This window comes from Chroicocephalus ridibundus, chromosome 2, assembly GCF_963924245.1.
Source record: "Chroicocephalus ridibundus chromosome 2, bChrRid1.1, whole genome shotgun sequence".
NCBI classification, from domain to species: Eukaryota; Metazoa; Chordata; class Aves; order Charadriiformes; family Laridae; genus Chroicocephalus; species Chroicocephalus ridibundus.
This window is the reverse complement of record NC_086285.1, coordinates 46,534,543-46,547,785: the sequence shown is the minus strand read 5'-3', so window position 1 is coordinate 46,547,785 and position 13,243 is coordinate 46,534,543. Positions and strand designations below refer to the sequence as shown.

The following is a 13,243-nucleotide window of genomic DNA, read 5'->3' as shown; positions in this document are numbered from 1 at the left end:
AGGGAGAAATAAAGCGCTGTTTTCTGGATAGGAAAACGAATACGATGATTGCAACATGAAAAAGCAGCTTACTCTTGGCAGGCCATTTCTCTAATGGGCCTGCGAGAACTGCTCATTAGGAGTGTTTTAATCACAACCAGCAACCACTGAAGTCTCTGTAAAGACAGCCTCCATTAGTTCCCATCACATTGCAAACACATAGACCATGCAAACATTCAGGTTTTTTCAAGCTCTGCTGAGACTACTGGCTAACAAACCCATCACCATCACACTGAGCAAATTTGACAAAATAAGAAGAAAGCTGAGTGTCAGTCAATGAAACCCAGGAACAGAGATGTCTGTCTTGAATTACCCTTTTTCTGCTTCTGTCCATTACCTGAAGAAATGTGGGACATCTGGGAAGGAGGAATTGCAAATGCAGTCAGTTACCATCTCAGCTGTGACAGATCCAGTTGGAGTTCTGGTTGTATTGCTCAATAATTTCTTTAGGGAAAGGTACGTCGCAGTAACAATTAATTGAAAAATGGTAATTAATTGGCATATATACTCCATCTCAGCAACTAGAAAATGTTCATTCCTGGCACTGGAAAGAGACAACAGTCTCCTCGTCCCAGGTCATTTTACAGCTCTATCAATCACTTGTGTTTGCTCCAACGGAGAACATGCTTACTGCAACTGCTTCATCTCATGCCTGCATAGGTTTTCTTACCCTGATTCTAGCATAGCCTCCAGGAAACTCAGTCAGTGCAGGCAAGTTACATCACGTCGTTCGCAGAGGCACAGAACAACGCCGCTTGGCCAGCTCATTAATATCATCACACAGCATGTTGATACTGCTTTTTATGCATGTATGTTTTTCAGATCCCAGGAACAGCTTTACCACCATTAACTAAACAGAATATTGATGGGATGCAAGATTTGACCCATGGCGAACATTTCTCAACACATGCAACCCTGGTGGAGGCTTGCTGTTGGATTGACATGGACCTGTTTCCAAGGTTAGATTTCCATTGGTCTTTTTCTGTATGCTGATGTATTCTATCCATATATGAAAACTGGGGCTAGGAACATACCTGCCTTGGATGTGCACTGGATTACTATAAATCAGGGGTCCTAGCAGTGAACTTCCAGGTGTTACAAGCCCCTGAACAGAAGTGAGGTGCAGCCTGCTGATCATAGAGCTTCCCCTCAAACCCTCTCTCTGTCAGCTTCCTCCCTGCAACCTGCATTTCCCTCAAGATCTAGTATTGATTCCTCAGACTCAGCCCAGAGATTATAAATATCCCCTATCTCCCACGTTCCAGTTAACATTTTGTGAGAAAAACTGAGGAAATACAGCAACACAGCTAGATTTTACGCAGCGTCCTGAAACAGCTCATTAAAAGCAAACAAAGAAAAGAGCTCCCCAAAACCCAGGCCCTTTCTGAAATGCAGCTTCCCTCCAACTCTGCCCTGCTTTAGAAGTCCCTGGGCATCCACCCATGGCAAGGAAGGCAAATGGGGTACCAGCTGTGAGCTCTGCATCCCTTGACCTAGAGCCCAGTTCAGCCCCTTCCCCTCACGCTCTAGCTTTCTTGTGCATCTCCTTCAGACTTTATCCAGGAGACCTTTTAAACCCTCTTTTATCACCCCTTTAGCTTTGCTGCCAAGTTTCCAGCACTCCTGGAAAAAAGGGTACTAGTTTGTATAGGGAGATAATGTCATCAATGGAACAAAACCCGCTATGCCATCCAACAGCAGCGATCCAGAAAGCCTTTACACTTTGAATAGCAGGAGACAGTGCAGCTGCAAACCTCTGCAGCGTGTCTATAAGGGCTTGCCTGTCATGTTGGATTTCAGGGACCAGTCTCCAAGCAGAGACGCAACAATTTCCTGTCCCTATTCCTGATAAGCAACCGCTAATGAAATCTTTTTTGGATTTTTGCCAAGGGGAAAACAATAGCCTGCTCGAGCACTTCAGCTTGAATGGATGAGAGCTATTGTGCATCATCTGCTTAGCCAAATCCTGCGAGAGGGCTGGGGGAGTATAATCAGAATTCAGCGTACGTGGAGAGAAGAGAGATGCGTATCTGTTTTTTCCTTAATCCCCATGTACTCTATTATCCCACTGGGGAGGATGGAGCTATTGAGATACCGTTGCGACTATCAGCTGACGTTGAGAGATCAATTCTGACAGCAGCAGAGAGTACGCCATGAGCATATGAATGCATTGACCGTGAAGTCACTACCTCACCTGAACAATTTTGTTGTCCTCTTTAAATGTCAGGTTTCACTCTGTTGTACACTAACCATCATATGATCCCGCAAATTCGTCAGAGCATGAGTTAGCAAACATATGGTAGGAAGTAGCATCAGGGGGAGTTCCGATTGGACATTAGGAAAAGGTTCTTCACTGAGAGGGTGGTCGATCACTGGAACATGCTCCCCGGGGAAGTGGTCATGGCACCAAGCCTGCCAGAGTTCAAGGAGTGTCTGGACGACGCTCTTAGTCATACAGTTTAATTTTAGGTAGTTCTGCAAGGAGCAGGGAGTTGGACTCCATCATCCTTATGGGTCCCTTCCAACTTGAGATATTCTATGATTCTATATCAGACAATCAATAAATATGGTCTCCCCAGTAGTTTTAGAAGAAGAAACTTCAAAAATTGAAAGTGGTAAATGAAGCCATGAAGCATAACGTCCATTTCTGTAATATTAGCTTTGGTGTTCATGAGACTTTCCATGAAAGCAAAGGCATGAAGAAAGAAAAGGAAGGTCACATATTAGTAAAATTCTCTAAATTGAGAAAGCTGAGGGGTTTTTGTAAATGGAAAATAAAGATGTTCTGTGCTTTAAGAATCCTGAAAGATGATACTATTATATAAGCCAACTACAGACTATGAACATAATTTGTTATTATACTGTTTCGGTAAACGTGTTTGTCCATTCTCTTTCAACTCTAGCCGTAAAGGATTTTTTTTTTTTTAAATGCAATCAAAACATATTCCATTGTGCTGATATGCTAGCAGAACACATCTTGATTTTACAATAAATGTTCAATAGTTTGAACAAAAGTCCAAATTTGCAACTGCTGGTAGTGAGCGCCTGTTTTTGACGCATGCCTCTTTCTTAGTCATCTGCTGCAAATCAGTCATCGTGAAATCGGAAATTCATTGCAGAACAAGGTATTGTACACCACGGGAAATGTTCCGTGACTAACAAAGGATAATTTGTTTAATCTGATTTTATTTTCTAAGTTAAGTGGCTTTTCATTTCTTCTTTTAGATTCAGGAATGAACATTGTATTCGAGTGCGTGTCTCCTATGTGTACTGCTTGAAATTACACAGACGCAACAGCTTGTCTGCAGAGATCGAAACCAAAGGTCGGTTTGCCTAATGTTGGGATATGGGCCAGGTCTTGTCTATGTTTTCTTCCCTCTCCCGATATCACTCTCGCATTGGTGCCAGGAATTAGGATATTCATCTTCTCTAGGTAAACATCAGCTTATAAAAAGGAGAATATAATTGCACAGAAGAAGCTATGATATGTCTTGGGATTAGTGAATGCCTCCTAATTGAGCTTTAGTGAAAGCAGCAGTTCCGGCATTATTTTTATTCACCTTGTGGAAAATTATTGGAGCATATTTCATATAATTAGGATCAAGAATGGATTTGGCATCATTTCCAGCAAATGCCCCTGAACACTAATCTGGTTTATTTGGCACCACTGCTGAAGCTTCTCTTGTGGGGAATACAATGACAACAATTAACCTGGCAATACAGAACAGAAATGGGAAGCGGGAAATTGTCTTGTCTTTTATCCACATACAGCATGAAGTGTGACCTCGTTCAGCAACAGAGCAGCAATGCTTTGAATTTAGTTTCATCTTTTTTTTTTTTCCTTCTTGAGATGCCCTAAGGAATCTTCTATTTTATTTTTTTTCCCATCTAGCTCTAAAATCCACATTTTTCCTGCTGTCCAAGAGGGCCTGAACAGACAGACACATGGGCCCGATTCAAAGTGTTTGTAGCTAAATGTATTGGATTTAACTGGGTGTTGTTGAATGACCAAAAGTCCTTCCCTTTCTAGAACCAGACCAATATTGACTTTCAACAGCTGTCAGTTCAGAGTGTGAAATCAATGGCAAGATTTAGATTACTGCACCAGGAGGTGCATTTCTTTTTATTTTAAATAATCGCACATGGTGTGTACAAACTCTAGTTTCTAGCGGGTTCTGTTTGTTTCTTTTTATTGCAGTGTTCTGGACAACTCGTCAAAACCCTTTGGTTTTTCCCCCCTTTATCCAATAGTTAGAAATACAGCACTGGCAATAGGTTTTAAGATTTCTAGGTCACGTGCAGTGCCAATTCATCCATCCACAGACATTTTTTTTTCCTTTGATATAGTCATTAAGCTGGACAATGGCATGGCAAGTCTTGGGAAAACTAGTTTGTTTGCAAGGAGAATGTTTGTAAGAGGAGACTTCCATTAGAAGCAGGACAAAGAGATTAGGTATTAACCTGGGATCTTAAATACTGCAGAGCTTGAGAGATTTAGAGAGATTTACAGAGCCATGGGGGAACTTGACAGGAAAGAGGAAGAGCAGGGTGATTTGGTTTAGCTGCTGAACCAGCTGAGAAAGGGATGCAGAAAAACTCTGTGGGGAGGAGTGAGAGAGGAGGATCCTGTGTACTCAGGATGCCTTAGACTTAAACCCAAAAACCACTATCAAGTGGTGAGGAAATTTAAGCAGGGAAATAGGTATTGCTGTTTATTGGTGTTGTGCAGGGTTGTTTTTTTGTTTTGTTTTGTTTTGTTTTTTTAGAGCAGTGTACTTCTTTAGCTAGATGTAGAATTAAAGAACACAAGAAATGCGTTGCTCAGACTCATATTCTGTCTCTGACCATGGTGGTAGGAAATACCATCCAGGCAGAGGCAAGTGTGCTTATTTAATTTAGGAATAGTCACAAAATCTGCCTCTGTTTCCTCTGTCCTGTGTGGCCAGAGAGGTGAGCTGGGAACTCTGGAGCACTCGCAGCACTGGACCTCACAGAAGGATTTTGCTTAAGCTGCTGATCAGCCCAAGGGGGACAGCTGTGGGCCTTGGACATACAGTTTCTACACAAAGTCCCATTTCTTCTAGGGGAAAGACAGACAGAGCCTGTGGCCAAGGAACATGTGAGACAGGCTGAGAAAAAAGCAAGTGCTGTGATGTTCTCAGGTCTAGAGCACCTGAAGAACCTCCTGTAGACCCGATGTGGTGGGGAATAAAATCCCAGTGAGAGCCACACTAGTGTGTGTGATGAGTGGCTGGAGATCACAGGTCTGTATTTCAGCTACATTATTAAAAATCTTTCCAAACGCAACAGATTTGGGGAAAGCTGTCGGGTCTACCCCCATCTTTTCTGAAATCTTGGGAAAATAGAAGAGACTCGCAGCCTGTCCTGATCATTAACACCCCCCTCCCCGCAGACCCCAAACAGCCTCAAGGAAATGCCAAAGCTGAGAGCTCCTCACAGAAAGTGTCCTTCCATTATCTTGAGCTCCAATCTGTGCTCTATCCTTTTCTTCGGCAGCAGAAAAGGGATGTGGTAAGTAAATCCCGTGCAAGCTGTTCACATCAAAACCAACGGCTGATCTTGTAAGATTGCTGCTTATGGTAAAATACCTTGTTTAGCAAAAGAGTAGCTGCCTACAGCTCCTGGATTGACTGTAGATGTAGCCCAAAGACAAGCACGTTGCAGCAATTTAGCTGTGAAGCAACAAGTAACTGACTCGCAATAGCAAGGCCCGCTATGGGGAAAAAATACACTGTCGCAACATCCCGGCCAGACAAAAATGAGAAACTTCCTAGAAACTGCTGATTTGTGATTGTGCAATGGGAACCCACCTAGAGCTTCCGTGTGACAAACTAACAAATGGCAGACACACATCTTCCACGAGGCATGGAAATTACTTTTTTTCCTAAGCAAATAAGTTGCTTCTGCCAGGCAGCATTTCTGCCAAACCCTTTCATCACGAGCTTGGTCCTCCACCAACAATCTGTGAGGTTTTCAACAGCACCAGCCTTGTCAGGTGAGCCAGAGAAAGTGGACTGGTTATTGTCAACACAGCTGCGGTACCACAGCCTATTTTTCCTATTCTGTCCCCAAAAAACCTCATTTACAAAGCAGAGAGGGGCAAAGGGCAGTGCAAATGACACTGTATCCAGGAGGATCTGACCCTTGCTCTGGAAATGCCCCGTGTGGAAGGAGCTGCAAACCTCTAACAACCAGTCCTCCTTGCTGCTACCATCAGCAGGGAACTGAGCAGTGCCCTGCCACTGCAGCTGGTCCCTGGCCCATGTCATGTCCCTCCACGGTTTTAGTCAAGCTGCTGCCCCTCACCAGTGCCCCCTGCCCAGCATCTGCATTTGGAAAGTGATGCGGGCCACAGTGCTGCTCTGTGCAGGAAGTATTCTGGATCATTTTCCAGCAGTTTACGTTAATTTAAACATTTTTAATTTTATGCACACATGCCGTTGGATCCTATTTTAAAACTCAGAGGCTCTTGAATTCATCCTTTTCTCAAAAATCTTGCATACACACCTTCTGGCACTTAAGTTTAAAAAATCTGGCCTCAGTCCTTCATGTCCTCCCTTGTGTCAGACATTGCACAGCCCTCTAAACAGGGATTGTTCATGCATTGCATATGCTGCAATACCAAGTTTTGTGAGCAGAAAATGGGGTGTCACCCTTAACCATGAATTTCCTTCTCTCTTTTTCTAAAAATCTCTGTAATAACACTTAGTATGGCTTAAATGTGTACCTTACATTTTCATCGGTTTCGGCCACAAATATTTTTGCCTCTCACTACATTTGAAGTAGAAAAATACCAATGTTCCCTGTCAGCACAAAGAGAAATGAAAGATAATAAATCACTGCCTTGTAAACTGCACCCAAGAATCAATAAAATGTAAATGGCTACAAAATAGAAGGTAGAAATACATTAAATATGAATGATAAGAAGGAGGAATAAGACTGGAAAACGATAAGGCTGTGTATTTCATTACGTGAGACAGAAGTGATGGAGAATCATTCTGGGATGGTAAAAGGAGAGAAGGTCTTTGCAAACAAAACGGTATCTGACCACGTATCCCTGTCCACTACCCCTCTAATGGAGACAGAATATATCATATGAGTGTCAACAACTTTCAGAAACTTTACACATCACTGATTACAAATGAAAACGTAATGCAGTCTACACGTGTTCTGGCTCTTATCTCTCCTCCAGGGGAAAGCATTAAAGCCTCAGCCTGCCGTGGAAAATGTAGTATTCAGACATCTGTGACCACTATGAGTAGAGGAGAGAAGATAAGGGGCATATCAAGCCTACATCTGTGACAGGGGTCTCAGCATCTCTAGAGGCAGATGAATGAATGTATATGAAGACTGACTGAAAATCTTCTAATTAAACCTTTGTTTTCCCCAGAAGTATTTGCTCTCTACAGAATATTTTCTGTTGTGAAGAAAAAGCTTACCAAAACAATTTTATCCAATATTCCCAATATCCTATGCTTTTTTCTCCCCCTTCTTTTTCTTTTAAGAAATAAATAACCTATTCTTGAGCAAAGATACTGTGTATACATTAAAGACTCCCTGGAGAAAGTTCAGCCTGCGGGCATGGAAGGTAAGAGGTAAGCTGTTAACAGTTGCAGGATGACATGAGAAATATAGGCTGTGAGAGAGATTTGGATCTTTGAAGAATAACTAGTCCCGAACAATAGCAGATAAATAAATCAGAGCAAAGCCACAGGTAGCAACAGTGGCCTGCCAGTCAACGTAATAAGAAAAAGAGCAGTGCCAGTCAGTAGCCCACGCTGGCAGTGTAGGTGAGAAGAATAAGGTAGAGTTTCAAACTTCCGAGCAAGGCTCTTGAGTTGTACAGCTAGAAGTACAATCAGCTTTGTATGGTCAGCAATTCATTTTACTGCTTTAGAAACTTAAGAATAAAAAATGCAAATGCACCTTTGATGTGTTGATTACTTAGGGATGTACCAAACCATGAACAGTGGCGGTAATGAAATGTCTCCTGGGTGCCTTGGAACATCGCAGGAGGACTCGGGCAAGGTTCCCTAGGAAACCAGAGATGCACTCCAAAGCATGTGCAAGCTTGGCCTGCTGACAGCCACTCAGTTGTGCTCTGACCATCACCGCTAGAAGGTATGTAATTCAACTCCAGAGTGTAGTTGGCTGGACTAATTGCGGAAAGCCTAAAGGCGATTGGGATAGATTTGTTCCTGGTTGCATAAATGTTCAGACCTCTAAAAGAAAGAGAATGATTGCTCCCCCAAAACAAGGGGGAGAGAAGGGTGAATAACACCTTCAATTAATCTAAATATTGATCTTAGTCCCAGATTCTCCTGGCCTAAATTCCACATAAATCCCTGTGCCTACTGTTTTCCATTGGATGGCACTCCAAAAGCTTCTGAGCAATTATTCCAGAGATGTAAGGCTTTGCGCACAGAGACACTTGTGTCCACCGGTGGTCAACACTGAGCAGTCGAATTTATGTGGAATTTAGTCCTGACAAAACTGGCCTTAGGACTAGACTGTAACTCCGAGGTGCTTACACAGGCAGATGCCTACAGACCCCATGCTTGTCCTTGTCTCCTCTGTCTTTTAGGCAAGGGGACCAGTTTAGCATCTCTTGGGAAATATAATTTACCACCTCACCTGAAACTTGCTCTTTTACTGTATCCCAGCACCTCCAACCCCATCCTCATTGGGTTTGATCAGGAGAGAGCTAAGACTTTATGTGTGACCCATGTGAAGAACAGAAAACAATTACTTTTGCCCTTCTTGGCAGTGTGATTCCTAACCCTTTTCAGATCCTTTTTCTCTTACCACAAGAACTGAAGACCCTTTCAGTAAGGGCAGAACAGTGGAATTTCCCATGCAGTTATGGGAGACACAACACGATTGGACCTCCTTCCAGTTGCATTTCTCTGACTCCTGTAGCACAAGCACCTGGATCCACCAAAGACTGAAAAGCAGTCATAGCCATTTCAAAATGCTGCCTATGACTCAGCAGCGAGTCCTTCCCAATGATCTGTGGATCAAATGTCCTAAAGATCAAATATTTGGGGATTGGGATGTCTGGAGTGGAAAGGGTCTGCCACGTATGGACCTTCTTACAGAGTTTTCCATGGATTGAAACAGCACTGTTGTTCTGAACTCCAATGTCTTGGTATGAGATAGGGCAGACAGGTGTGGCTGTAACTCCAGCACAAGTAATAAATACATTTGGCAGCTAGATTAGCATAATTGCTTGCCTAGTCAGCTAGCATGCAAAGTGCACAAACAAGTATCATAACAGTTTTATTACATGTACATGCTTGTGTTTCCTTGAGACGTGATAAAACAAACAGATCGGTATTTTTAAAACGAGCAGTAAAAAACCTAAAAAATGCAATGAGTAACTTAAAACAAACATTAAGAAAATTGTGTCTTCAAGAAATCTTCTCCAAGCTGCACCCCAATTATATTTTATCAACATGAAAGAAAACATATTATGACCAAACATATCACCTGTCACAAAAGCTTACATTTAGGTAGCTTTTGTTTTGCTCTATTATGAAATGTACTTCACTGTAGTAATTTATACTCTTTGGTGTAAAACCATCAGGTGTGATTCCGTCTGGAAACATTTTAAATGGGTGATTGGTTGAGAAATGTCCCCACCCTATCTTTGTTCAAACAACAGATAAGGAATGTGCCTCTTATTTCTCAAGAAGAGTATTTAGTTCTTGCTGATAAGATTGTACAGCGCCTTTTGAAGAGCTTGAATATTAGTGAGTTATAACTGTCTTAAATACATTTCTAACAACCCGCTATAATTTCACAAATATTACATGAGCTAGCAAGATTGTTAGTCGAAACAAAAAAAGGCAAACCATCTTTGATGTTACACCGAGACGCGCTCAGCTGTTAAATGAAGTAAAACCAGCTGTTGGGGTTTGTTCCTTTTACAAATGGCACATTGTGTATGTTACAGTGAACAGTGGGAGCAGTGAGCAAGATGTGACTGAAGTAGTCTGTCAAATCCTCAGTTTGATTTATAATAACGGGGTTGCATTGACATGAGACTAAAATACAGCAAAGCATATGTTCGCTGTGAGTAATATAGACTCATTTATACATTACAGTAGTATTAAATAAACAGTCTTGATCATTTTCTAAAATAGCCCTACAATGAATGTGGTTATAGTGCCATGGGACAAATACTGCTTTGCAGGCCGTGATCAAACAGAGAGAAAGAAACCTCAACCCTCTTTTTTTTCCCCTTGAGTTTCCAGTCCTCAGACTGATGGAGTGAAGGGAGTTGAAATAGCATACGTTTTCCTATTGTGGGTCTAAAGAAAGGCTAATCCTGGTCTTTCTCTGGAACAGAGAACAAGCACCACAGTGGCTTCATGACATAACTTGCTCAGTTTCAGCCCTCAAACAATCTGGTCCCTTTGATTCTCAGTCAGACTGTTTGCAGGAATGGGCTCAGTAGGACTTCAAGAAAATGTCAACATAGTTTCAGAGATGTCAGTGACAAATCCATCTCAGCTATAAAATAGTTACTGCAGGAACACAGAGAAATCCATGCATTTATCTTGAAGACTGGCAACCCTTCCACATTAATGTTCTAATTAGGAACCATGAGATCCTATTTCTTTTTTTAAGACCCTAGTTGTAAATGGGCAACAAATGTTATTTACCAGTGGTTGAGCAAGAGAATGTCATTGTTTAATCATGGAAATGGAATTTACAGTTCTGCATTCAATTATGTTTGGGGTTGCCTTTCATTTGGAGTTAAACCTGGAGATTTAAAAAAAAAATGTGGATCCAATATTGTTTCTCTGTGTAAAATGGGAAGAATGTTAAAGAACATTTTTAAGCCACCCGTAACAGCATGAAGACTCTCTAAAATGTAGTAAACCCCCTAGTTGTTCAAATAATCATGTATTGTATGAACATAGCTATTTTGCGTTGTTTGAGTTTCCAACCATTACATTATGTGACAGATCTTATGAACCAGAAGTTTCTGAAGTCTCATTGCTATTTCTTCTTTTTCTTTTTTCTAAGATACGTTTGCTGTGAAAATGGTTCTTTCCTATGTTTATCTCTCACAGATACCTCAATTTCTGGCACACCAAAAGCAAAGTCATTATAAGAAAACTGTATTATTTTTTTTTCCAGCCTGAATTGAGAAATTCTACACATCTGCTAGTAACTTTGTAAATCAGGAATCTGACAAATTAAACTCACAGCATTCTTCTCAGGCCACCTAAAGAAAAGAAAGACTGAGAGAAAGAAAAAGAAAGACTGCAAGAAAGACTGAAAACCAACCCAACAAAATAGGACTGTCTCCTGGACTTTAAGGCACGGGCCAGACTGAAGAGGAGGTGTAGGTGGATACAACATCCGCAGCGCTGGTAGGGAAGTGCGGGCCAGAGCTGAAGCTGTGAATTCTTGGGAATGTGGACCTTAAAATCTGCTAACCCTGAAGGGCTGCTCTCCCCTTTGCTCTTTGTTCCAGGGGGGTGAATTTAACTACACAGCTTTAACCATTGGCTTTTACTGGGCTGGCAGAGGTTATTTCAATTGCATTTGCTGCAGCGCTAGAAACAGATGTGTAGATGTTTAGTATGGCATTCATCAGAATAATAAAAAAAAAAATCCAACCAAAAACCCCATCCCCCAAATCCTTTGTTGACATGAATTTTTGAAATGTTTCATTTCAAAACTAAAATGTTGCACTTGTAAAAATGGCAACAATGTCCTTTTAGGTGAATATCAGTTATTCCAGGGAAATGCATTTTGCTGCGTAAAACATGATTACTGCTGTTCCATGACTACAATTGCCCTCCAAGGTGTAATTCTCAAGCTTTCCTTCCAAGAAATTGCTTATTTTTAAATCCTTAGCATTACATCGTTGAGACGTGGTTTTACAGGTCTTCAGCTACAGGTCTCCATATTGCATCTTGTTACTTTCTCTGGTGCACTGGATGCAATTAAGTTTTCTTGTGAGTGCATGGAGGAACTATGGCTGTTAAATCAGGGGTATGTATTCCTAAGGACCCTTCATTAGGTAATATATGTTTGAACATACCTAAAAATAAGTAACAATGAACATACTGTGAAAAGCTTTTAAATATTTGCCTTTTGGGACACGATGGTGTTATTTCATCCATTAAAGTGGCACAGTGGAATATAGGTCATATCCTAGCCATTAGCACTTACGCTTCAGTAGCAAACACTGGGGTTGAGTAATCTGTCACATGATCAGAATTCTAATTTTGATTTTAACACAAATTAATTGTGTGCTTTTTTCCTGTAGCAGCAAACATATGCTTGATTTTCTACACTTCCTATCATTTAGTGTATTCAAACCCTGTATTTCATAGAGAAACTGAAATAATCCTTTCTGCCATTTATTTTCATAGAGTCTCCCACCACAGATTTGTTCTTCAGAAGGACAATTTTTCTAAACCCTACCTTCCCTTCTTCCTCCCAGGTCAATGCTGCATTCTTTATTCTTCTACCCTGGCAAGGTGATGGGGGATTTTGGCAATTCGGTTCAGGCAAAGTCTTCCCCAGCCAGCATGACACCTGCATGAGGAAACCTGGCACTCTGTCCCACACAAAGGCCTCCCAACCTTTCCCAGAACAGAGAAAGACAGAGAGTACTTCTGAGTTGAACTCATGACTGCTATAAGGTAACATGTTAGCACTGAGGAGTTTTTTTTCTGAAACTGACTCACTTTTTCCTACCCCGGCCCTCCTAGAAGAGAATCCCTAAATAACTTGGGCCGAGCCCAAAACCATAAGTGAAAAGGAATGCAAATCACCAGCCTTAGAACCACTCCTAACTTTACTATGTTTAATTAGTTTATCACCTAAAACACTAATGGCATGTCCACAGACCTTGTTCCTCTACCTTCCCCTCCAAATTCACACATTTTTATCCTTTCGAACTGAGGCATTAGGAGGCCACATCATACCTGACTTCATTTGTCATTTCTATGCCTGATGTTCTTTTAACATCCTGTTCCTCTCTGAGTGAAGCGGGAGCTTGTGAACTGTGTCGTCAGCTCACCAGAACTAGATGTGGGACAAAGGTGTCACAGGAAAGGCGAAGTTTCTGCAGTGCTTCTGTGCTAACCAGGACTCGGAGAAGCTGAACGCTGGGTGTCAGTCTGATATTTTTGTCCCCCTTGTCTGGGGGACCTGT

The 13,243-nt window shown here is 41.6% G+C and overlaps 1 long non-coding RNA gene across 1 annotated transcript; it reads left to right on the top strand.

The window, feature by feature from the left end:
- The first annotated feature begins 3,121 nt into the window (after window positions 1-3,121).
- On the top strand, window positions 3,122-11,695 carry LOC134510625 (uncharacterized). Its single transcript, XR_010069676.1, has 4 exons — window positions 3,122-3,164; window positions 3,265-3,362; window positions 8,009-8,181; window positions 11,209-11,695. It is a non-coding gene; the product is annotated as an uncharacterized LOC134510625 (long non-coding RNA).
- Window positions 11,696-13,243: the final 1,548 nt, after the last annotated feature.